Source organism: Rattus norvegicus, chromosome 10 (assembly GCF_036323735.1).
Source record: "Rattus norvegicus strain BN/NHsdMcwi chromosome 10, GRCr8, whole genome shotgun sequence".
NCBI lineage: Eukaryota > Metazoa > Chordata > Mammalia > Rodentia > Muridae > Rattus > Rattus norvegicus.
In genome coordinates this window covers 74,012,055-74,038,858 of record NC_086028.1, presented here as the reverse complement: position 1 = coordinate 74,038,858, position 26,804 = coordinate 74,012,055, and the positions used below count along the sequence as shown (strand labels likewise).

The 26,804-nt window shown below is 45.3% G+C and overlaps 1 long non-coding RNA gene across 3 annotated transcripts; it reads left to right on the top strand.

Moving 5' to 3' along the window:
• Positions 1 to 9,692: 9,692 nt before the first annotated feature.
• Positions 9,693 to 17,031, top strand: LOC134480854 (uncharacterized). 3 transcript variants are annotated; one of them, XR_010055737.1, is made up of 4 exons: positions 9,693 to 9,917; positions 12,390 to 12,491; positions 15,784 to 16,075; positions 16,891 to 17,031. It is a non-coding gene; the product is annotated as an uncharacterized LOC134480854 (long non-coding RNA). The 3 variants fall into 3 exon arrangements; XR_010055738.1 differs by lacking the exon at positions 12,390 to 12,491 and having other exon boundaries at positions 9,698 to 9,917; XR_010055736.1 differs by lacking the exons at positions 12,390 to 12,491; positions 15,784 to 16,075 and having other exon boundaries at positions 9,708 to 9,917.
• Positions 17,032 to 26,804: the final 9,773 nt, after the last annotated feature.

Sequence of the window (26,804 nt, the reverse complement as noted above, 5' to 3'; positions counted from 1 at the left end):
AACAAAACCACCAAAATGAAAACCAAAACAGATGAGATAAGAAGACAAAACAGAATGGATTTAAAACCACAACACAATACAACATGGACTCTCAGCAACTGAGGCAGAGGCAGGCAGATCTTTGTGAGTTTGGGGCCGTTTTAGATATATCTACATTTTGATGATTAAGAATAGTATAGCTGCTAGGTGGTAGTGGCATACATCTTTAATCATGCACTTGGAAGAGAGGCAGAGAGGCAGAGAGGCAGAGAGGCAGAGAGGCAGAGAGGCAGAGAGGCAGAGAGGCAGAGAGGCAGAGAGGCAGAGAGGCAGAGGCAAGTGGATCTCTGTGAGTTCGAGGCCTTCCTGATCTACAGAGAGAATTCCAGGACAGCTAGAGTAGCACAAAGAAACCCTGTCTGGGAAGACAAACAAACAAACAAACAAGCAAACAAACAAGCAAACAGTGTAACTATGAACACTGGGGGCAGACTTTTGTTAAATATGTTTTCTATTCTTTAAGACATTTCTCCAAGAATGACATTTAAAAGCTATTATTATCTTATTGTTTTATGCATATAGGTATTTTGCCTGCATGTATCTCTGTGCACCCCAAGCATGTCCATGAGGCTGGAGGAGAGAGTTGGATCCCATGGAACTGGGGTTACAAATGGTTGTGAGCCACCATGTAGGCGCTGGGAATTGAACCCAGGTCCTCGAGAAGAGCAATCAGGGCTCTAAACTGCTGAGTTATCCCTCCAACCCTGCAAGAACGATGTTTTGAGATACCTTTCTATAATTAAATGTTCCAGCCCTTAGAAAGAATTGATATTTTGAAAATGTAAGCAAGATTTCATTCAAGGGTTGTGGAGGGCGGCCAGGCACCTGGTTCTCTTCCCCTGTGGTTGCAATGGGAGCTGTTTCCATGTTAAACATTTGCTTGGGCTTTGCCATCCTCCCTCAGGATGAAGCCCTCTCCAGGTGACTCTCAGGCTTTCTGAAGTGGTCACAGAAGCAAACGGGCTTGGGCTCCTTGACCTAAAAACCAGTAGATAATTTTGTGGACAAAAACTTAAGTCCATATTGGCAATTCTGGTCCCTGGTTGGAATTATTCAAGTAAGCTTCAGGGGACCAGGGCTGATAATTAGAGATTCTCAGCCTCTGACCTCTGCACCTGCTTCAGGACTTCAGAGGAACGTCGTTCCACAGCCTTTTGGAGGACACATGCGACACCATTTTCTCACTTGCCACAGTCTGGTCTTTTAGACGGCTGAAGGAAACTTGAGAATACTTTCATACCCTGCATTTCTGTGTCTGCACAGAGTGTGACAAATCCTGCCCGGCTTTTCTTAATAGTACAGTCTAGAAGAAAGGACATTCTTTCTTTTCCCAACAGATCTGAGTTCAAAGTATGCCATTTCTTAATTATATGACCCAGGCAGATTATGTAAACTTTCTGAGATTAATTTTCCCTTGTTTGTTTTAGGTGGCAGGATTGAATACCAAAGGATGTCTCCATTTTGGGACCGAGGCTTCAAAATCCTGAGAATAAAAAAGGAATAGGTGTCAGGGCTGGAGAAATGACTCAGTGGTTAAGAGCAGTCACTGCTCTTGCAGGGGACCTAAACTCGGGGAGCATCGCCCACATCAGGTAGCTTACAGCTGCCCATACCTCCAGGTCCAGTGATCCTGAATCCCTGCCCTAGCGTCCATCAGCACTGTGCTCATGTGCACAGACTTGAAAATAAATCTGTTTTAAAACCGAGGACTAGGCATCAAGGATGTGTGAGATGCAAATGCAATGGACAGCCTTTTCTAGCAAAGGGTTAAATGAGACAAAGGAAAGGACTCTCCATCTTTAGAGAGTCTTAAAGGCACATCCGGCAGCAGGCCCCTCCTGGAGTCAGCATTTTTCTAAGGTCAAGGGATGTGCCCGGGGTTACGTCCTGTTCTCCAAAGTAGCTGTGTGCTGCTTTCATTTAGTCAGTCACGAAGAAATGTCAGGTTGAGCTCTGACTGCTCAGAGTAGGGCACAAGACCCCTTGACATCAAGAATAAAAACTCAGCAGCCCCTCTCTGGGAGTGCTCGCCTGCCTGATATGGCACAGCTCTGCACCTCTATGAGGAGGTAAGATTGTGTCTTAGTTGGGGTCTTACTGCTATGAATAGACACCATGACCTAGGCAACTCTTACAAGGACAACATTTAATTGGGGCTGGCTTACTGGTTCAGAGGTTCAGTCCATTATTAAGGAAGGAGCATGGTGGGGTTGGGGATTTAGCTCAGCGGTAGAGCGCTTGCCTAGGAAGCGCAAGGCCCTGGGTTTGGTCCCCAGCTCCGAAAAAAAGAACCAAAAAAAAAAAAAAAAAAAAGGAAGGAGCATGGCAGGATACAGGCAGGCATGGTTCGAGAGGAGCTGAGAATTCAACATCTTCATCAGAAGGATGCTGGAATACTGGCTCCCACATAGTTAGGAGGAGGGTCTCATTGCCCACCCCCACAGTGACCCACTTCCTCCAACAAGGCCACACTTACTCCAACAAGGTTACACTATCTAATAGTGTCACTCCCTGGGCCAAGCATATTCAAACCACCACAGATTGTGTGGCTGCTTTGTTGAGACCCCCGGCCCATTTCTAACATTTCTCCTTCTAAGAAAGATGAAGTGTTAGAAGACTTATGCCAGGCCTTGGGACTGACTTTGAGATCCTGGGCTCCAACTTTCCTCAAAGGTATACCCAGGGCCTTAGAAGTCAAAGTTAGATTGCAAGTTGCCCGTGAGACAGAAGATTAGCTTCTAGTAGGAGAGTGCCTCCCTCTTGCTACAAGTTTAGCTAATAAGAGCCAAAGAAACCGTAATTCCTAAAGCAAGGGTTAAGGTGAGTTCACTATTGCTAATGCAATAAGGCAAGAAAAAGGCATATGGATTATAAAAGAAGAAATAAGACTGTCTCTATTCAAAAATGACATCACAGTCTACATTTGAAAAATCAAAAGAATCTGCAGAAATAAGCAATTCCAGATAACAGACAAGCTTAGCAAGATTGCTCAATGCCAAGTCAAAGCGCGAAACTCAGCTGGATGCTTAGAACCTTCCAATGAACCCGTGCTAGGCTTTTTATAGAACTTCTGTCAGCTGGATGGAGTGGATTGTACCTGGATCGCAGTCACTGGTGGAGACTGAGGGAGGAGGATCCCGTGAGTCCAGGAGTTCAAGGCCTGCCCAGGTAACCTAACAAGACCTGCTTCAAACAGACACATGGAAAAAATGTAAGCACTGTTTTCTCTTATATTTCATCCTGAAGTTTCACAGCATTGACCTTCACATTTAACTCTATAACTCCTTCTGAGCTAATTCCAGGGAACTGGAGAGATGGCTCTGTGGTTAAGAGAACATACTGCTCTTGCAGAGGGCCCCAATTTTGGTTCCCAGCATCTTTGTCACGTGGTTCACAACCACTTGTAACCCCAGGGGATGAGTCCAAAGTCCTCTTCTGACCTCTGTATACGCACACACCCACCCATTCCCACTCGTATACACATAATTTAAAATAAAATTAAAACCATAAAAAGTAAACAGAATAGCCATAGGTTTTGCATTTGACACAAAACTGAGCTCCTGGTTTCATGTTCTGTGTGTGGCGTATGTTATAGACACACATGTGTACTATTGCACTAGCCCAGGGGTGCATGCATGAGGAGGCCGAAAGTCAGTGTTAGGTGTCTTTCTCTACTGCTTGCTGTCTCTCTCTCTCTGAACCTGGCACTTGCTGGTTTTGCTAGATTGGCTGGTGAGTGAGCTTCCAGGATCTGCCCATCTCAGCTTCCCAGCCCTCAGATTGCAAATGTGCAGCCAGAAGTCTCCCATAGGTGCTGAGGATCTGAGCTGAGGGTTGGAGTTTTGCACAGCAAACAGTTTACTCACCGAGCCATCTCTCCAACCCTCTTTTTTTCTGTTTTTCTTCCCCCTTTGCTTTTTGTTGTTGGTGGTGATAATGTTGTTTTGAGGCTCCTGAGGGAGGATAGTTCAAGCAGCTATTGAAGCTATCCCTTGTCTTTGGTCTTTGTCTCTGTCTTGGGTCAGCTTGAGGAGCCACTGGAAGCTCACTGAAGAGGTGGCAGCGACAAGAGGGACTCCTTAGGGTCAGCTGGCAAACCTCTAGATCTTAGAATATCTCTATCAGGAAACCGATTGGGTTGTAATGAATTATGAGGAAAGCCTATCCCCCCCCTTTTTGCATAAGCATGAATTATTCACCAAAGATCTAAATTCTGCTTTATTATAGCTTTGGATTTATCAAGGGGAGAAAATTCCTTTTCTTTTTCCTTTTTGTCCCTTCTCTCGAGAGGAAAGATGACCTCACCCTGCTCGGCAGAGTGTGATGGTCACCTTTAACGGTGGAGAAGGGTCAAGTGTCCTGTGGTGGGAGCTTAAGCAGTGTGGCATCGACACATGTCCTGAATGAGTACGCTGTCGCACCTCTGCCCAGATGTGGCCAGTGTCCTCTCTGACAGAGAGGAACAGTCGCAGCCTTCTGTGATGACCTTGACGCCAGCCGTTCCTTTTGTTTAAAGAGCATTGCTGCTCAAATCAACCGATGTGCTGATTCTGAAGTGGTCTAGCGGGGACCCTGTGGATTCCTTCTGACCTTGGACGAGGAAGGGAGATAATACAATGGCTTCGGGGGCCCCAGGACAGAACTCAAGGTCAGGTTTGAGCTCCCGGCTTCTCTGGGCTCCTGTGTGAGTACCTGAGTTCTCAGTGTCTGTTTCTCTCCATCCCATGATCTCGGAGGCTCAATCACTATTAGCCGAGCTGTAGTGGAGAAGGTGACTCCGACCCACAGGAGACGGTGCCCTCGGGTATCTGGGTTCATTCTATTGGAAAAGCTGCCATGGTGTTCTGTCAACCTGAGGAGTGATGTCAGATTTAATTTAGCTGCAAGGGCTTTGCGAGCCTGCGGCGCATTGTATTCCAGAACCCGAGTGACTGTTGTTGTTGTTGTCCTTTCCTGAAGATTACAGTTCTGCAATCACTATTCATGACTTTGGGTGTAATTCTTGTGCCCAATGATTGGGACCCTGTCAACACCGAGGTTACCCATGACTCTCTGAGGCTAAAGGCTTCAGAAAAAGAATGGGGAAGGGGAGAAGACAAAACCATCTCGCCTTATATGTGTCCCGGGTATAATTTAAATGCCCCTGTGTGCCATCACCCCCTCACTTAACTGGAACAATAGTGACAGGTTGGATGCTCGTATCTCTGTATTAGCTAGGGTTGGGTTTTTCTTTTGCAAGAATGAGAGATCCCAACATAAGACTATTTAATCAAGAAGCCTAGACGATGGGAAAGCCTCTGGCACATCTGGATCCAGGTGTTCACATCATGGAATGAAGATGTAGTCTCCATCTGCTTCACCTTGCTTCATCTACGCTGAAAGGTAGAGAGGAAATCATCTATTTATTTTCCCCTTGTGGTACTGAACCTGGGGTCTCCTGCATGCTAGGCAAAGGGCTCTACCCCTAAGCCCCAGCCATCTTTTTGACTGCTTCATCTGAGATAGTCTTACTGAATTTCCTAGAGAGGCCTTGAACACCCAATCCCTCACCTCAGCATCCCAAGTAGCTGGATGACAGTAGCTGCAACCCCAGGCCTGACTAATTTCTAATTTTAATTTCTCATTTGTAAGGTTGACTTTGAACTCCATACTGGAAGATCCCCCCCAGCTCTCCAAAATCACATTAGTCCAGTCAACAGTTCCAAGTCCACGTGAAGACAGCTCGTTTTTCTCAAAAGCACCAACAGGCCTTCAGCGTCTATGCCTGTTGGTCTCTGTGGGTCACACGCCTGTGCTAAAGCTAATTACTGCATCTGGGAAGTTAAGAGGGTGGGTGTAGGGGGTGTAGGAGCAGTGGCTGCTCCTCCAGTGGAACCAGGCTCACTTCCCAGCACCCACGTGGTGGCTCACAACCATCTGTAACTCTAGTCCTAGGGGATCTGACATCCTGTTCTGGCTTCTATGGGCACCAGGCATACCCATGGTGCATTTATAAACATACAGGCAAAAACCTCAGACACGGGAAATCCACAGTTGGAGAAAGTCTTGGCTCTGCTGTCATGAGTGTGACAAGCTTGAGCAAGTTATTAAGGCTCATGTTTTATTGCTTTGTTTAAAAATCAAGGAAATGGGCTGGGCAATGATGGTATCCACCTTTAAATCCCAGCACTAGGAGGCAGAGGCAGAGGCAGACTCGAGGTTTGAGGCCAGCCTGATCTAAAGAGTGCACTCCGAGGTAGCCAGGGCTCACAGAGAAACCCTGTCTCAAAAAGCAAAACAAAAAAACATCAATATATAACATGGTCTGTGGTCTTAAAGGAGGTGATGTCTGTAAAGTGAGAGGGTTCTAGAACACATGTGTATGAGCTGCAAGCACTTAGTCAAACGTTATTTATTATTACCTTTGTTAGCTTTAGGTTTTTGAGATGATCTCGTCATGTACCCCATGTTGGCCTTGAACTCACAACCCTCCTGCCTCAGCCTCCCAAGTGCTGGGATTACAGGTGTGAGCCTCCGTACCTGGCTTTGTTATAATTATTGTTTCTTAATAGATAGTAGATTAATCTCTGTATTTCTGGTGCCTAAAATAATGCCTGACATCATATTAGGAACATTAGGACGTATATGGCAACTTCCTGAGGTGTAAAAGAGTGAATTAGTATGGTTGGGAAATGTTGAAACGGGGCATTATCACTAAAAGGAAACAGAAAGTTTACATTCGTCTTATTTAATTTAACATTTTAAGCTCATTTTATTTATTTATTTTGGTGGTGGTGGTGGTGGCATGTCTGTGTATCTCTGTGTGTGAGTGCATGTGTATGCATGTACATGTGCAGAAAAGCATATGCCATGGTGTTACCTGTGAGGTTCAGAGAAGTGTGGGTGATCTTGAACTCACGTTGGTCCTGCCTCAACCGCCCAACTGCTGGGATTGCAGCCTAAGCTTCGAGGCTCACTATCTTCTTTTGATACTGAAGGCCATTCACGTTTTCTCTCCCAGTGTCTCCCAAGCCTGTTACTGTTGCTACTCCCTGACTCAACTTTGTACCCTTTGTTTATCTGCTTTTCTTTCCCATCCCTCACACCTTCATCTGGACGAAGGGTTCTTCTGTCAGGACTGAAGGCTTGTGAAGACCAAATTCTCTCCGGTTTTGTCTGAAATGACTCTTTACCCTTTTGGTACGGGTACAGAATTGAACATGACAGTCACTTTCTCGCTCCACACTGAAGACAGTACACACTGTCTGTGGGGTCCGGTGGCCACTAAGGAGTGGTAAGTTGTCGAACATTTTTAAAAACAGCCTGAGTCCTTGGGTCAGCGAGACGGCTCAGTGAGGAAAAGTATTTGCCCGGAGAACCTTGATGCCGTGTGTCTGAGCCCTGACCCACAGTGAAAGGAGAAAACTGGCTCCTTAAAGCTGCCCTCTGACCTCTGCACTTGTGTGCCACGGCGCATAGACACATGATAGTCAGTGCAGTACAAAATTTTAAAACGAGCCATTTGTGCTCTCTCCCACTGTTGTTGAAGTATCCTCTATGGTGTCTGAAAATGCACTGGTGATGAGGGAGGGGTGGGTGGTTAGAGAGACAGATCTTCACGTGGATTTAGTCTAGGAGATCTGTCCTAGAGTGGTCATCTAGGATTTCTCTTTACTGTGTCTTAACAGTGTGTAGGGGTGTGTGTCTATGTGTGTGTGAGTACAGGTGCCTGTGGAGGCCAGAAGAGAGCATCAGGCTCCCAGGCAGCTGTGAGCACCAGATATGGGTGCTGGGAATTGAACTTGGGTCCTCCGGATGCTCTTAACCGATGTGCCATCTATCCCCAAACGGCCCCCCGCTCCATTATCATTTCGTTTTCTGGTTCTCTCACGTCTCTTTTTAAACCACCTAATCACTCCTCCAGTTTCTTGTGTATACTTGTGTGAATGAGGTTTATTTTTACTGAGCGTCTGAGACACCCGGTGCCATTGCCTTTGTCCTCACTGCAGAATCCTGCAGGTTTGCCCCGGCTTCTCTCCCGTTTCCTATTCTTAGCTCCTAAGTGCTTCGTTCTGCTGGGTGGTTAGTTAATTTCTTTCTCTCTGCCATTTAACTTTGAGAGCGTTCCTTGATATTTTGGATGTGGGACACTTTGCAGCCTGGGATAGATTTGGTTTTCTCTTTAAGGCCTTCCTTTGGTTTCTGCCAGGTCCCAGGGCCACTCCAGTTCCGTTCTCTCCACTGGGGTATCCAGACCACCCACAGGGTGGATTTCTTTTGCCATAAACGAGTGGAGAGCATCATAGATAGCTTGTGATTCGACTGCTTGGAGGTAATTTTTATACAGGCACAGGCACACGTGCACGTGTGCTCACATACACACACACACACACACACACACACACATTGTATATCTGTGCAAATTAAGGTTCTGTGACTTTGAAGGTTCCAAATTTACTCTAAGATGTTCCGAATCTGTGCTGGAAGATCACCTCCCAAACATTTTTTTCCCCCCGAGGACATCCACGTCCAAGGTCAAGTTCACCAGGCTCAACAAATGCCCCAACTTGATCCCAGGCACGAATTCTTAACGTCATCAGACATTCATTCTCCGAGGCTCTTGAAGGAGTATTTTGATGCCAGAATATTTAGTTACTTTTCAATAAGTGTATTGATCTTGCCATGTTTCCGGAAATGAAAATCGGTCTCACACAAAGAAAAAAGATTCATGTTTCACAATTCAACAGTCTTCATTTATATTGTGCCAACACACAGCACCCACTGAAAGCTCAGTACTGGTTTTGGAAGTTAATCTTACTGTGTATTTGAAAAGCAGCCCTAACCTTTCAAATTGCTTTCATAGCTTCCCGTGGCTGTCAAAGAGGCCGGCACTGCCCTTCAGCCGGTTTAGGCTGTCATCACAAACAAGGACCACTGTCAGCACCGAGTGGGGCATCAGGGACAGTGAACTCCTTAATGCACAGGGAACTCCAAATTCATAGTTTGCCTGTGACCCCTGAAGATATTCTAAGACTGAATATCATACTTCATCTTGTGTCAGAGGAGAGGAAGCATTTTCATACCTCACGTCTTAATATTACCTAGTTTATTTATGAGACTATTTTTCCTCCATTTTTACACTTTGATCTTTAGTTCATCTTGGGATATTATTTTTATTTCATTTAAGATTGTATCCCTCTCTTGTTTCTTATCATATGCAAACAAGTCCTGTGGGTCGTCTTTCACCCAACTTCGGTTTCATTGTGACGAACCCTGGTGTTGTGCCTCTGTTCCTCAATTTCATGATATTCTAAGTACAAATTCACACATTTATTTAAACAAGTTGCTGTCATTTTATTCCTTCTCTATGTGCAAGCAAGCACTCACCACTAAATTACATCCCAGACCTTCTTTTAGAGAGGGTTTTACTAATTTGCCCAGGCTGGCCTGGAACTCACTCTGTAACTTAGGCGAGCCTTGAATTTGTTACCCTCCTGCCCAGCCTCCTGAGTAGCTAGGATTCCAGGTCTGAACCAGTAGGTCTTGCTTTTTTTCTTTTTGATAGGGGCTTATAAGGACACAGTGACTTGCCTGGAGTCACCCAGCTTTTTTACAAGGATAGATAACTATGACCTCACAACCCTGTGACATGTCATGTGTTTGCTTTTCCTGTCAGGGAGGCCCTGGGGACATCATACTTGTAGGACAGTAGTTCCCACTCTCCAGGACAGGAGAGTTAATGGAAGAACAGTGGCCACCTAACAACAACCCAGCAGCACTGTCATCAGAGTGGCACAGAAGCAGAGGGGCCACATCTGCAGGAAGGACCAGGGACAGATGGATATCATCCAGAATAGGTTCACTGGGGTGTGCTTCAGGATGGGCCACACTCTGACAGGGTGAGGAGGTGTGGGATGACTGGAGGAAGCAGTAGGGCATAGCTCACTTTGTCTGAACAAAAGAAGATGGGTTGAAGCCAAGCATGGTGGTGACTCATACCTGTAGGCCCAGCACTTGACAAGCTGAGGCAGGGATGTTACGGGTTTGAGGCTAGCCTGGGCTATGGAATGAGACTGTACAAAAGAGCTAGTTTGCCTAGCGTAGCCCCCACCCTACTTGGTGACATAATTCTGTCCCCAAAAAGGCAGAGTGATCCTAAGAAGACATTAAGAGATGCCACAGCTCATGGTCTATGAATTAGAAAAAGGAAGAAGGAGAAGGTTAGCATACTAGTACCTTACTGTAAAGAATTACGTAAATTTATTTTCATGCCAACTGAAGGTTTGCGAAAGATGTTCTTTATGGCACTGCCTATGCTAAGGCAGTATTAGAAACCACTGAAATATTCAGGATTAAGAAAATGGGTTCACAGATCCTGGTGCCTTTAGCTACTTAGTATATTGCTCATCTAATCTGCCTCATTCAGAAGTCGAAGATATACGCAAAGAAAGTGTGGTGTGAAGGGTCGGCTGGGGATTAGGGTGATGTAGTTTTTTTTTTTTTTTTTTTTTGGTTCTTTTTTTCCGGAGCTGGGGACCGAACCCAGGGCCTTGCGCTTCCTAGGCAAGGGCTCTACCACTGAGCTAAATCCCCAACCCCCAGGGTGATGTAGTTTTAAAGGGACATGAGACTTTCAGATGCAATGGCTGGCTCCTGAGTAGGCCCTGGTTTGAAGAAATCATGTGAAAGAAGGAACAAGGAAAGTGAGGAACAACTGAGAAACTTGTATTTGAAGTGGGTGTTAGTGGTTATTAAGGAGTTATTGGCTGGGCACGGTGGTACACGACTTTAATCCCACTGCCTGGGAAACAGAGGAAGATGATCTATGGGAGAGTGAGGCCAACTTGATCTACCCAATTAGTTCCAGGCTAGCCAGAGCTACATATGAGGCCCTGCCCAACAGATAGAAGGATAGATAGATAGATAGATAGATAGATAGATAGATAGATAGATAGAGGATATATAAATGCTAGATAGAAGGATAGATAGATAATAGGTAAGATAGATAAAATATCAATAAGATAGATCAATTTCAAGTTATATGAAAGAAATCCCTGGGTTGGAGAGATGGCTCAGTGGTTAAGAGCACTGACTGCTCTTCCAGAGGTCCTGAGTTCAATTCCCAGCAACCACATGGTGGCTCACAACCATCTGTCATGGGATCTGATGCCCTCTTCTGGTGTGTCTGAAGGCAGATGCAGTGTATTCATATATAATAAATAAATCTTAAAAAATAAAAAAAGAAAGAAATCCCTTTGGGATACATATGGAAGTATTTACAACAAAAATATCACGGTATCTGCAATTTTGTTAAACTACTTCAGCAACAAAAAAGTAGATGAGATCATTAAGACCGAATGTTGCCAGTTTTTATGGAGGAGGTAAGGTTATTATGCTATTTTTCGACTTTTCCAAGTTGTTGATAAAACCCAGAATAAAAGTTAAATTAAACAAGGAGGAAAAAGCAAATGCTTCTGAATAATTTCAGGAAGGGAGAAAATTACTTGTGATATAATGTTAGATGAAAAGGAAGCAGTAATCAAAATAGAGCTGTGGTCCTCACACTGTTTGAAAAATTAATAAGCAGGAGCCAGGAAAGACACAGGATGGTCACACACATTACAGTCGAGTTTCCATAACCGTGTAGAAATGATGCTGCTACCTCAGTCACGCCCATGATTCAGCCTGAATCCCAGACATGCTCACCCAAAAGTCTGTCCCATTCGGTACTGAATCTGTAGACTTTCTCTGTGGACAATCCAACAGCAAATATTCTTGCTTCCCTATGTATCCCTAGCCGTCCCGGAACTATGTAGACCAGACTGATCCTAAACACTCCATAATGTTTCATGTACTCTGAACTCAAGATGATCCCCCTGCCTTGGCCCCAAGAAAGCTGGGAGAACAGGTGTGAGGCAAAACACCCAGCCCAATATCTTGAGTTTTGAGACCCACACGGTCTTTATCGCTACTAAATGGTGCTGTTGCAGTAGGATCTAGAAATCACAAGTAAGTAACTAAGTAAGGGTGGCTATATGGTCCAATAAAGCTTTATTGACCAAAATGAGTGTCAGGCCAGATTTGTTAGTAGCACTTCTAACTTGTAGCCTGGAGGGTAACATAAGCCTGGGATAGCTGTGAGTATGGCCAAGAAGAAACTGTTACCTCAAGTAACCATTATGAAGGGTTTTGTGTATTTGTGTGTGTGTGTGTGTGTGTGTGTGTGTGTGTGTGAGAGAGAGAGAGAGAGAGAGAGAGAGAGAGAGAGAGAGAGAGAGAGAGATTTGGGAGGGTAATTGATTGCAAGGGTTTTTTTTGAGATTTATTATTTATTTGTATTATGTATATGAGTACATGGTCTCTGTCTTCAGACACACCAGAAGAGGACATTGGATCCCATTACAGATGGATGGGAATTGAACTCAGGACCTCTAGAAGAGCTCTTAACCACTGAGCCATCTCTCCAGCCCAAGGTTCTTTGTTTGTTTGTTTGTTTGTATTTTGTTTTTCAAGACAGAGCTTCTCTGTGTAACAGCCCTGGCTGTTTTGAAACACTCTGTAGACGAGGCTGGCCTCCCAGAGATCTGCCTGCCTCTGTCTCCCAGATGCTGGGATTAAAGTCATGTACCAGCGCCACCCAGCCAATTGTGCGGTTCTTAAACATGAACTTTGTAGATGACAATGTCATGCAGAAATGTCAAAAATGTGGATACACCTGTGTCTCCTTCCCTCCTACATGATGCTGACCTGCAGAGTACTCAAGACAGCACACAGAGAAAACCAGAGAACAGGAGTTGGGGTCAGGATGAAGAAGGAATCATGCTTGACTGTAGTTCTCTCCTCCATACTTCTCAGTACTTGCCTGCATTCCCCTAACTCTTCGACATATACTGTCACTTTTATATATTAGCTTTAAATATGTGTATCAACTTCTTTTTCTGACCCTTTTACTTATTTCCCAGGTAATGAGTGTCCCCCTACACATTTGCATCCTTCTAAGTTGAGAGGACACTAAAGCTTTGCTGGGAGGGGTCTCCCCACTCCTGAGCAACCCTACCTTGTTTGCCCACAGGCTGTATAGTCCATAGAGATGTTAGCCACATACGACTAAGTCAGCAGAGCCTCTGTTAGGGGCAACTCCCAGGGACGCCTTTCTTTATTGCATTCCCGGGCTGCTATTGGCATACAGTACAAAGAGATTCTCTCCCCTGAGCTTCAAACTGGTCTGACCAGGGATGGCTAGCACATGCCCACATGTGATAGCACATTTGCAGATACATGTAGTTACATATATAGCTACAGTGTGCTTTTGAAGATTTATTTATTTATTATGTATCTAGCGTTCTGCCAGCATGTATGCTTGCAGGACAGAAGAAGGTGCCAGATCTCATTACAGATGGTTGTGAGCCACCCTGTGGTTGCTGGGAATTGAACTCAGGACCTCTGGAAGAGCAGACAGTGCTCTCAACCTCTGAGCCATTTCTCCAGCCCTAGTGTATTGTTGTTGTTGTTATTATTATTATTACTATTATTATATTTATTTTTAAAATTATCTTGACTATCCTCTTTCTTAAAACTAATGCCAACATGTTGTATTTATTGCTGTGTATTTTGCCCCTTTATCCTCTTACCCATGTCTCTTCGCACTTTTGTCACTTCGCTTATAAACTGTCCTTCCTTTTGATGGTGGGGGATAATGATAAGAACCTTGGGATGCTGCTATCATCTTACTGAGTTCTTCATGTGCCAGCATTGTCCTAAGCATCCTGCAGGTATCAACTCCTATGGTACTCAGGCTGGTTTGACTTTGACCCTTTTGTTTCAAACTGGTTTTAGCAGCCATTAAAAAAACAACTGCCCTGGGGTTGGGGATTTAGCTCAGTGGTAGAGTGTTTGCCTAGCAAGAGCAAGGCCCTGGGTTCAGTCCCCAGCTCCGAAAAAAAAAAAAAGAAAAGAAAAGAAAAAACAAAACAAAAACCCAACTGCCCATGGGCTGGAGAGTTGGCTCCTTGGTTAAGAGTCCTCACTGCTCTTGAAGAGGACTGAAGGTCACTTCCCAGCACCCATGTAGGGTGGTTTGCAACTACTTTTAACTGCAGCTATGAAGACCTTAGTGCCCTCTTCCGGATTCCATAGGCACCTATGGTTTCTCACACACATATACACATAACTAAAAAATAAAAGTTGCTAGGCATGGTGGCCCTTGCATTTATTTCCCCATTAATTTATTCACTTTACATCCTGATCGCAAACCCCCTCCCTGTCCCTTCTCTTATAGCTCCTCCCTGCTCCCCTTTCTTCTCTGATAAGGGGGAGCAGCCGCTCCTGTGTATCAACCCACCCTGGCACATCGAGTCACTGCAGAACTAGGCACATCTCTCCCACTAGGTCCAGACAGACACTGGAATGGCAGTTGTTGAAGATTTGGGGAAAGGTGGCTGGGGCGGGGTGGGTTGGTGGGGGAGAGCGGTGGCAGGGCAGGTTTTTTTTTTTTTTTAAGATTTATTTATTTCATGTATGTGGGTATCCTGTCACTCTCTTCAGATGCACCAGAAGAGGGCATTACAGATGGTTGTGAGCCACCATGTGGTTGCTGGGGATTGAACTCAGGAGCTCTGGAAGAGTAGTCAGTGATCTTAACCACTAGAGCCTAGCTCTAGAACTGTGTTCATCATTGTTCTTCAGAGCAACAGAACCAGCAGGATGGATGGATAGTTAGATGCAGTCATACATACATATGTACATACATACATACATACATACATACATACATACATACATATGCACACAATACACATACACATTTACATGAAAGATACATGCATATATACATACATGATACTACATGAACACAAAGGAAGATGGACAGATAGATAGGTTGATGGACAGACAGAGAGATAGGAAAGGATTTAAAGGTACACTTACAATTAGGAAAGCTGGGGCAAAAGAGCCATGCACTGAAGACTTGGGGGCGGGGCTGATAGTGTCCCTCAGTCCAAGTGTGAACGCCCCTGAGGTAGAGAAGACAAGAGTGTAGCCCTCAGTCTGACGTCACAAGCCTGAGAGCTCATGGGAATGAGGGACATTGCAAGGAATGGAGCCCAAAGGTGGGGAAGCCTGGGATTCCGATGTCCAATGTAGCAAAAAGGAATCAATCAATCAATCAAATAAACAAAAGTCCATCCCACTCTCTGAGAAATCAGGATTGATTTTATATCTTGTAACCCTGCCAAAGGTTGTTCTTTTCACCCTGTCGGCTCAGACCCATATTCATGTATCATAAACAATGCTTGACCTAAAGTATCTTTAGGTCAGTCAGATTGACACATACTCTTATCCACTGAGGGAAACAAAAGGCACTTCCTGTTCTGCTTTTTTTTTTTTTCAGAGCTGGGGACCGAACCCAGGGCCTTGCGCTTGCTAGACAAATGCCCTACCACTGAACTAAATTCCCAACCCCCCTGTTCTGCTTTATTAAGCACCTTCTTCTCCCTCTCACACACCAACCAATGTGCGTTTACTCTTTTGTCCAGTTCCTAGGGGCCCTGGATTCCATCCTGGCCTCTTCACTGTGGGGCCACGTGCGGTGTTCCCTGCCTAGCTTGCCCTCTGCTTCTGGGCAAGCTGTCAACTTGCCCTCCAGGCCTTTACTCACAAAACCATCTTGGTTTTGTTCTCGGCCCATGACTCCAGCTTTAAGGATGGGTTCTGAGGGATGGCTCTGGAACTTTCGGTAATACATCACTGTTCTTGTTCCCATCTTAGATGCTCCCTGCCTCCAGCCTGATGGAGCTCTCTAGAGTCCCTCACCTGCTACTGTGTACCTGCCTTTGCAAGACCCTTCTTCTACCACCGCTAACATGGACTCTACACCTTCCTGCTGTATATATAACTTGTATATATGACTTCTCGTTCCTTGCCATCCCTCCTCTTCTTCCTATCTGGGCGTCATCATTGTTGTCACCTGGTCCACCTGTGGTGGTCTTCAGCCTCGGAGCAAGTGGTACACCTTTCCCTCCTCCTTCTCCCACAGCAACTAGCACAGCGATTTCCCAGAGTGAGTGATCACCAGAATTGGGTAAAGTCAGAGCTATCCTTCCCTGAAGGCCTAGGACTAAACACAACAGCCAGTGCATTTCCACGTCAGGTAGAGGGTAGTCTCAGCTGCTCAGGGGATGGCAACTCCCTCCCGCCAACAACCTGAGGCATCTCGACACATCCTGAAGGTCCATCTTTGCAACCGATCCTAGGATTCTGCATAGCCTGAGGCCCTGTGTCCGAGTGCCGTGTGTCTGTCTAGTCTGTGAGGTCTCCTAAGAGTGAGTGGGGATCGGGTTCCAGCCCTGCTCCTTGTGTGATGCGCCGTCCTGTCTCCATGACTCTAGAGTGCTCTGCAGCCTGATGAACAAGCGCATGCCCGCACCTTTCATCGAGCCTCGTGCTCATCTTGACTATTTCTAAGCACTTAAAATCCACCTTTTGAGCCCATGCTTTCTTTTTTTTTTTTTTTTTTTGGTTCTTTTTTTTTCGGAGCTGGGGACCGAACCCAGGGCCTTGCGCTTCCTAGGTAAGCGCTCTACCACTGAGCTAAATCCCCAGCCCCTGAGCCCATGCTTTCTGATCAGTCTTTGTCCTAGGTGTGTACAGGGGGCAAGGCCAACATTCTGCTAGTGAATGGAAGTGAGAAGCGGCCAGTGAGGGAGGGAGCATGAATCAACACCATAGTTGCACAGCTCGAGAAAAAGAAGAAAAGGAGGAGGAGGAAGAGGAAGAGGAGGAGGAATCAGGATAGCGTGATAGGATATGATCTGAAGTGAGGTGGGAAATATTTTCGGTTTGGGGGTTAAACTTCTCTTCCCCTGGATTTTACAGACAGTTGCTGAAGACCGGAAATGCACTTCCTATGTCAACGCACCTTGTAATTTCAGCGATCATCTCTTGAATATATCCCTTCTCTCGGATGATATTTTAATGTTGGCTTTTCTGAAAATAAAGCTGCCCTTTGGAAGAGTATTAAGGACATTTAAGGCTCATTTGTTCAATAAATACCTGCTGAGCCCCTGCCACGTTCTAGATCATTCCAGGCAGCGGAAGTGCATCAGAATTCAAATTTTTGAGAAAGGATAGGATGGGTAGCACAGGAAAAGCTGACCGAGGTCACATAAGGCCCTCAAGTCACAGACAAGTGGGTTGTATGCAGTGAGAAGCGACTGGGGCTACGGGCTGGGTATCCTGTGAGGTCCGCTCTGGCTAACATGATTGAGTCAGGTGATTCAGGGAAGTGAATCCATGCGTTACCTTTGTGAAACCCTAGCCTATGAAAGAAACCAGCACACAGAAGATACACGGGCTGCACTGGGAGCTGGAGCGAACAGCTCAGGGGCAAAGTGATTAACTTGGATTCACAAGGTCCTGGGTTTACTCTTCAGTACCGCGCCCAAAAGAAAACAGCAAGACATCGGCTCAGGGGTGGGGGACATTTAGGTTGGAGACTGGGCTGGACACATCCAGAAGCTGATGAGGGTCTCAGGTGCAGAGCGAGGACTCTGAGAGAATGTACCTGCCATTTGTTTTAATTCCTCCCAACTAGCTTCAGTCACTAGTTTGGTTAACGGAAGGTTTAACCATCTGCGCAGGTAATCCGCCAGCCTTTACCTACCTGCCTACCCACTCACCCCCACAAAGATGAACAGGAAGAAAGAAGCCAGCCCCGGAGCTGGCATGGCTGGCTTCTCCACAATCATTTCTCTGTATCATGCATACACTATACATGGATAACTAATCAACCAGACACAAGCCCGCTGACAAAAGAACAGGGCGTGTTGGCCCTGGAATGTGAGCAGGGTAAAGAGTAATATTAACAAAATGGGAGCAAACACCAGGGATGTGAAGACAAGAAATGTGCCCTGGGGAGACTCATGGGAGAGGAAATGGCCCATGAACAAGGTAGAGGGTGAACAGGAAAGAGGTCGCCATACCAGCACCACAGAGATGACATCCTCTTTCTTTCTGGCCCTTCTGTGTGACTATAAGGAATGTCACCAGGATCAGAGCTACTGGCCACTGAAACTCTACTCTGTCTGCTTCCCTCTTTTGCACAGGTCACCCACGGTTTTCCACTATTCTCGAGCGGTCATAAAGCTGCGAAGCTTATCACTGATATTGAAGTGGGGGTCCAACAGAATTGTTAGTGGTTTGACCTTTGATAATGGGTAGCAGTTTTCTGGGTGTGTAATAGGAGCCTAATAAATGCGTTCTTCCAGCACTTGGGAGGCAGAGACAGGTGGATCTTTGAGTCTGAGGACTAGCCTGCTCTACAAAGCAAGTTCCAGGAGAGCCAGGGTTGCACAGAGAAACCGTCTTGAAAAAAAAATCAATCAAAAATCTTTTAAAATAGGGGTGAGGGGTGGAGAGATGGCTCAGCAGTTAAGAGCACTGACTGCTCTTCCAGAGGTCCTGAGTTCAATTCCCAGCAACCACATGGTGGCTCACAACCATCTGTAATGGGATCTGATGGCTTCTTCTGGTGTGTCTGAAGACAGCAACAGTGTACTCACATACATAAAATAAAAATCTTAAAAAAAATAAGAAAAAGAAAAAAATCAACCAATCATCAACACTTCCACAAACTTTCCAAATGAAATCGATTTCTGCTTTCTTAGTTTTCTGAAGGGTTTTGTTTTGTTTTGTTTGTGGTGCTGTGGCTTGAACCCAGGGCCTGTGAATGCCAAGTAAATGCTAAACCACTGAGCTACACCCTAAGCCTTGAGCACAGGCTCCTCCTGCCTTAGCTCTTAGAACGTCAGGATTACGTGCAGTACCTACCCAGTGTTATCTTTATAAAACACCTTGACCACTGTGGCTGCAATTTCCAACCTCTGTGTGCTGGCTAATTTTATGCTAACTTGACACAAGCTAGGGTATTTTGAGAGAAGGGAATCCCAGTTAAGAAAATGCCTCCATAAGATTGGGGTGTATGTAAACCAGTAGCATTTGCTTGATTAGTGATTGATAGGGGAAGGCTCAGCCCATTGTGGGTGGTGTCATCCCTAGACTGGTGGTCCCGAGGTCTATAAGAAAGCAGGTTGAGTAAGCCATGGGGAGCGAACCAGTAAGCATCATTTCCCCATAGCTTCTGCATTAGCTCCTGCCTCCAGGTTCCTGCCCGGCTTGAGTTCCTGTCCTGATCCTGATTTCCTTCAGTGATGGACTGTCACCTCTAAGTGTAAGCTTTTCCTCCCCCAGTTGCTTTGATTACTGTGTTCCATCAAAGCAAGTCACCCCAACGAGGACACTCTCCCTCCAGGGAATGGACTAGCAGTGTTTCACCCATCTCCTCAATGACGTCATTTTTCTTTTTAAAGGTTTATTTTATATTTCGTGTGTATGTGTCTGAGTGTAGTATGCATGTGCCTCGTGTGTGTGCAGATGTCTGTGGGGGCCAGAAGAAGACATCAGAGCCCTTGAACTGGAATTGTGAGTTCCTGATGTGGATGCTGGGAGCTGAACCCAGGTCCAGTCGTGGCACACACACACACACACACACACACACACACACACACACACTGCCCCCAACTTCCTGATAACATCTAACACAGGTAGCTGCTTCTATTGTCTTTTGTAATCTTGAATTTTCTTGGTTCTAATCTTTCTCGACCTTTGTGCTCTCTCTCTCTCGCTCTCTCTCTCTCTCTGCTATGTGTGGTGTTTGCCGTATGCATATATATATGGGAGGGGCATAGGAGGATGTCAGGTGTCCTGCCCTGTTCCTCTCCACTTAATCCCATGAGCTTACTCCATTGATCTTGGAGCCAGGCTGACAGCCAAGCAACTCAAAATATCCTCCCATTTTCACTCCCCAGCCGGTGCATGTAATCACAACAACTTCTTACATGGATGCTGGGGATTTGAACTAAGGCTCTCATGCTTGTGCAACAAAGCACTGAGCAGTCTTCCCAGCCTCCGGCTCTAATGTTTTCTTGTTCCTGGGTTAGCAAATGCTTATGCCAGGAGAGCTCTGGTTTTCTCCATCACTCTTTCACTCTTTTAAGGAATTAATTGCATCAAAGTTCAAATCAGCGCACATGCCCATCCTTGTCTGTCACACTGGATGCAAAGTACCTGCTTGTGGGCTTGTGTGTCCTGATTAGACTTAAGGCTCCTCCATGACAAATGCAAATGATATGACTTGTCTTCATGTCCCCTCTGCCTGGTACCCAGCTGGACCCCTCCATAGATGACTGGCACACTGCCTCAAATGAGCAGACAATTCTCCAAATGATCTTGAAGGTAGATTTGGTAATTATTGTCCCTTTATATGGATAGGGAACTCCCCCTCCCCCAGAACTCAAAAATACCAGAAACATGACTCCGGGTCCTGGTTCCTGAGGCACCATGGATTTGACGCAGAGCCATTCTGATATTGCCCATTGTGAAAGGATTGCGAAGCTTACCGTGGCATTGTCTAAAGACCAAAGTCCAATCCTTCTCACGATTGTCTGGAGAGGCTTAAATTTGCCAGCGCCTCTTAAAACACAGTCTGCAGGACTGAGCATAAATCGGTGTGGTCTGACCTGCTGGTTCACACTGGAATTACTGCCTCACTCAGCTATACTATTAATACAGCTGGAGATAGCATTCAGGTTCTCCACAGCCTCCTTGTGCTGTGGGCTCACATCAAGCCTATGATGGGGCAACTCCCACACACCTCACACCACACACACACACACACACACACACACACACACACACACACACAGCCCTTTCTAATGAATGCCTTCTGTCAGGCCAGGCCTCCCATCAGCCACTTGGGCAATTGATTTTTCCCCCCTAATGCTTACAATTATCTGTGACCCAGACTAGTAGACACAAAACCAGGTCCTGCCTTCCTTTCTCATGTGGTGTTAGCTGAGCAGATGATGGGGACCCTGAGAGCCTGCTTAGAACCCAGAAATGGGGCCAGTCTCTGTAGAGAGGACTTCCAGCATCATCCCACCCACCCAAGTAAGAGGATGGTGACAAAATTAGTGTTTTGGTTCACTTTGAATTCATGTCACCTCCATTACTACCTGTCTTCTATGATGGTATTGTTCTAGTTCTAGTGTGGATTCACGAAGCCTCTGGCTCCTCCTGCCATAGACACAGCACATTTTTGTTATGTCCTCTCCGAACAGCATTATTTTTAGCTTGAGTGTCTTATCCAGCAAGCAATTTGCACTGCAGTCTACCTTTGTTCTCATTACACCTAATGCTTCTTTCTCGCTTTCTTCCCCTCTGTCCTTCTGTAAGTGTCACGCAACACCATGTTTGCCTAAGCAGATTCGATTCCAACTTATTTGTGTTCCCTTCCTTTTAGGTTTGTGTTTTTGTTGTTGTTGTTTGTTTTTTTTAAGCTGATTGGGAATAATTGCAGACATTGTGGCATGGGCTATTGTGGTGGGTCTTGGTATCAGCTATTGGGAACCCCTAAATTGGGAAGATTTTTATGTCAGAATTTGGTAGCAGGAACTTGAACTCTGGAATGAGAATCTGGAAAGGGAGGAGACAAGTGTCTTTTCCCCCACTGCTCAACCCCATGAGGGAACCTACAGTAAGAGGCGCTTCCTCTGATCACCAGAAGAGGGCGCTCTCACCCACAGTCCTCCAAAGTGCGCGTTCCTTCTACAAAGTGGCAATCTCTCACAAAAGTCTGCATCGATTTCCTTGGACTGGTCTTCCGGAGATACAAACACATGGTGGAGTGACACTGTTGCCATGCTTGTGTACCGCTGCTGTGGCCACCCCCTGTATTGTGTAAAGGGGAACAAAAGTTTTTAAAAACTAATGTGTAGTTGGGGGTCTGTGAGCCTGTTGCGTGGTGGATGGGCAAAGTGCGGTGCTCAGAATTACTAGAGAATGTGGAACGGTTCCAAGGTACAGTATAGAGTGTGGGAGAAAGGGCTGGGGGAAGGGGAGACCCTGTCTAGCTGTGAGATTTAGGTTTGTTTGGCAGGGGCCAGCCTTGGCAGAGATGGGGGAAGCACCAAGGCCAGTGGAGAGGCATAAGTGAAGGTAGCTGGTGGCTCCCTGTCAACCGTTTCCAGGTGGAGTTGAAAGGCAAAGCTATTTTCTTCTGGGAGCCCGACCCCTTTCATCAAGACTAAGTTGGTGGCTGATTAAAAAAGAAGAAATGGAAGTCTGAGAGGGGCCAGAGGAGAAAATGGTTTCCAGGTGGAAAGTACTGGACAGACGGTGAGCTTGTGCAGTTCCTCTGTGAAGGCTCAAGCCCAGCCTCGGTCCCCCTCCCTGACAACGCTGGGCGACAGCCAGGCCTAGGCAGCACAGAGCTTCCTAACTGCCGAGAACGAAGATGTTTAATAAAATATTTACCTCCGTGTATAAGAATAGCGATGACAGAAAGGCAGGGAGCAGTTAAACAGTTTAACGGTCACAGGAGAGCAGCCCTGGGGTATTCTTTTCTTTTTTTATAAGAACAAAAACTTCCTCTTTAAGTCTTATACCTACCATGCCCTGGAAGCCAGTCTCCTGCCGAAGTTGAGGTGGGGGGGGGGGCAAAGCCAAACTCCCAGGCCACCTCTTAAAACTCTTAAAGGTGATTGTTTTCTGAGGCCTGTCCCATTGCCTATGAAGGTCATTCCTCTCCTGTGGTCATTCCATAAATCCTCCTGCTTCGTGAGTAGCCTAGCTTGCACACCTTGGCTGCATGCGGTCATTTTGAGCCTGAGGTGAGAATGGAGAGTCGTAAGAGGCGAAAAGGAATACAACTCTTTAACCAGAACACCTGATTTCCGACTCCGCCCATCGAGAACATGGAAAAGAAAAGGAAAAAATAGAAAAAAGAAAACCTTTGGCTAAATATATGTTAGAAGTTCTTTTTTACCCTCCACAAAAGCTTTTTGTTTTCTCTTCCCCAGTTAGGAAAAACAAAACATTTTGTCTCTCATTGAAGTTAAAATAGGCTTTTGCATATCTAAACATATCAGACAATGTAGAAAAAAAATAATTATGACTAAAGGTGCCAGATCAGTAAGGGGGTTTTGAAAAAGATTAATTTTGCTGTATCTCACATCCATCTTTTTGAAGTCTTTTCTTTCCAGTTATTTCCTACCTCCAGTGTGTTTCCCTTATTACACAGTGTCAGAGCAAGGTCCAACTTAGGATCTCTATATACCCGCTCACTGTCTGCTAGAGGAACACAGCCTATCCCTGAATTCAAGAGTGGCCTCAGTAGTCATGGTTCCCGAGGAAAGAAAGTATTTATTTACTTAAGGAAAATACAAAGGGCCCATTACTTTTCGACAGGGAATTCATACTTGGTGAAATTTTCATGAATAAAAACGCATTTCACTAAATGGTTTCTAGTAAAAATACAACTCACTTTTATTTTGGGTGCAAAGCCTGGCATGTCTGTTTTGAAAAGTAAGGCTTGTGAGACTCCGGGAGGCAGATAAATGAACAGACTCTTTAATAAGCCAGGCGCCCAGCATGGCAGAGAAATGCAATACCAGAAAGTAAACAGAGCATTGTGGGAAAAAGAGCAAGTTGAAATTCATCTTGCTCTTCCAATTTGAAAACACGCTTGCGGTTGTTAGCAACTGAGTCAAGACATTTAAATCACATATATACTTTTCTATCTTGACAGTGACCTTTTCTAAGTATGCAGTAGGGATGAGAAGATGAACCAAGCCATGCTCCTGAAAGAGCATTTCAGTTAATTGAACGTGAAATGTGTTGCAATCTGACGACATTAATAATACGCAATTGCTTTTCTGTAGCTAATCTGTAGTTCATTTGCTCAGGGTCCAGCTAAAGCATTCTACAAATGTTAGCATATGAATCCTGTGACAAACCTATATCGTAAGCAGCTACAGAAAGCGCATCTTGGAGGGTCTTTGTATTAGTTATCTGGGCTGTGTAACAAATCATCCCCACCCTTACTAGTTACTCAGTAAACACTGGAGGCTGCAGAGATGGCTCAGTGGTTAGGAGCACTGGCTGCTCTTGCAAAGGATTGGGGTTTGGTTCCCAGGACTGACCTGGCAGATCACAATATGTATAACTCCAGTTCTAGGGCCCCAATACCCGCTTCTGACTCTGAGTTCCAGTCACGCACATAGTACGTGTATATACATGCAGGCAAAACACGCATACCCATAAACGTGATAACTTGAACTCTGTTTTTTGAATTTTTAGGGGTGTAAAAACTGGGTAGATTTAAAGTAAGCCGCATGCCAGCTTGGTAAAATGCTTGCCTAGCATGCACAAAATCCTGGGTTTTGTTCCCAGCATTCTGTACTCTGGGCATGGTGGTACACATCTGTAATCCCAGTACAGATGAATGACTGGCTGGCTCTGGATTAAGAACATTTCCTGCTCTTGTAGAGGACCCCAATTAGTTCCCAGAACCCAAGCAGGGTTGAGTACAAACCCCTGACACGCTCTTCTGGCCTCACCTAGCATGTGTACAACCATGCCTACACATACTCACAGATACATTAAAGAAAAAAACTTTAAAAAAAATACACAAAGTGGGGGTGGAGAGATGGCTCAGTGGTTAAGAACACTGACTGCTCCTCCAGAGGTCCTGAGTTCAATTCCCAGCAACCACATGGTGGTTCGCAACCATCTGTAATGGGATCCGATGCCCTCTTCTGGTGTGTCTGAAGATAGCGACAGTGTATTCATGTATATATAATAAACAAATACATCCTTTTTTACACAAAGCAAAGAGAGGAAGAAAGACACAGAAAAGTGCATAGCTACAGTGAGGAGATTTTAACACTTCATTTTGCTGCCTCTGGCAACATATGTTTAAAATAGAGACAGCAAACTTTGAGAGATTTATGAGAAATTAGCAAGTATGGGTACATAAAATATTTAAAGCTTTAAAGTTATTTATTTTGTATATTTGTTTCATGTATGTTTGCACACGGGGGAGCATCATAGTACACATGTCGAGGTCAGAAGACAACTTTCAGGAGTCTTTTCCCCTCTGTTTGGGCCCTGGAGATTGAACTTGGGTCCTCAGGCTTGGCAGCAAGGCCTTTACTTACTGAGCCCTCTTGCCAGACTTCAATCAGAAAGAAAATTTAATGTACCCCTTTAAAAGGTGACGTATCAAGTAAACAAAATACTAGCAAGGTAATAGCAAATCTTTTTTTTTTTTTTTTGGTTCTTTTTTTCGGAGCTGGGGACTGAACCCAGGGCCTTTAGCTCTACCACTGAGCTAAATCCCCAACCCCGGTAATAGCAAATCTTAATGCATGTAGCAAGTTTGATCTGATCAGAACCATCTAGAAAATTACTTAACAATAAGTGACATGCATTCTTTCCAAAAAGTATACAAAATATTTATAAAATATTGATCATGTGCCAAAGCAAGCTTAAGTAAGTCACAAAGTTTCTGGTGCCTGTAGAGACTGTCCTTTTTAAAAATTCTATTCCAGGCTGGTTAAACATTAATAACAAGTTTCAAATACTTTTCATTTTTAGAAATTCTAATTTTCATTAACCAGATAATTATTTAAAAGCCTATAGATCACTGGACAGTGGTGGTACACACCCTTACTCCCAGCACTTGGGAGGCGGAGGCAGGGGCAGGGGCAGGGGCAGGGGCAGGGGCAGGGGCAGGGGCAGGGGCAGAGGCAGAGGCAGAGGCAGAGGCAGAGGCAGAGGCAGAGGACTTAAGAGGTAGAGGTAGAGGCAGAAACCCAAACCTAACCAAATCAGATCAAAATAAGCCGGAAAAACCCATCAAGAAACTAAGAAAGGTCCATCAGGGCTGGGAATGTAGCACGGTGGTAGAGAATTTGCCAAGTATGCATGAGGCTTTGTGTTCAATTCTGGGGGTTGGGGAGGGCGGGGAGGAAGTAACAGGATACAGTGCAGAGCTAAAAGAACCTGATAATGGTCATTAGTTACCACATACAATCTTAGCACCTGGGAGGCCAGCCTAGCAAGACATTTTAAAACAAAGATGCCCTGCAACACAATATTCTTATTCTTACACAGTACAGAATTAAGGTAAAGAAGAACAAAAAGAATAAAAAAAGAAAAAAAAAGTGTGACAAAAACCAAACCAAAACATGATTTAAAAAAAAAAAAAACACTTGTAGAACGTAAACTCCAGTTTCTAAACCTCAGATGGGCTGGAGAGAGGGCAGCAAATACTGCTCTTATAGAGGAGCCTGGGCTTGGTTCTTAGCACACACAAGGCAGTTTTCAACTATTTATAATATACAGACAGTTTAAACAAACAAAACAACATAACAGCTTAGTCCCACCCCCCTACACACACACACACACACACACACACACACACACACACACACACACACACACACAGACCTTGCAAGAGCATACACAGGCCCTAGGTTTGATCCCCAGCTCTACCTATAAAACAAAGACCAATCCCCGCCTCCCCAGCCCTCCCCACAAAACAACACAGACTTCTGGCCCAATTCATCCATATAAGGGAAGCTCTGTATAAAATACTATTTGGACCGAAGCAGATGGGCGTTATAGACAGGCACGACCGAGTTTAAATATCTTACAAGAGAACTGTCAACTGCATTCTCTTGGTATATTTGAAAACCTAGACAGCAGCAGGGAGGGTGTGGTGGTGCACACCTTTGCTCCCAGCACTGGGGTGGTGGTGGTGATGGTGGTGGTGGTGATGATGGTGGTGGTGAGGCAGAGGTAAGAGGATCTCTGAGTTTGAGGCCAGCTTGTTCTACAGAGCGAGTCCCAGGACAGTCATTACGGCTGTACAGAGAAACCCTGTCTCA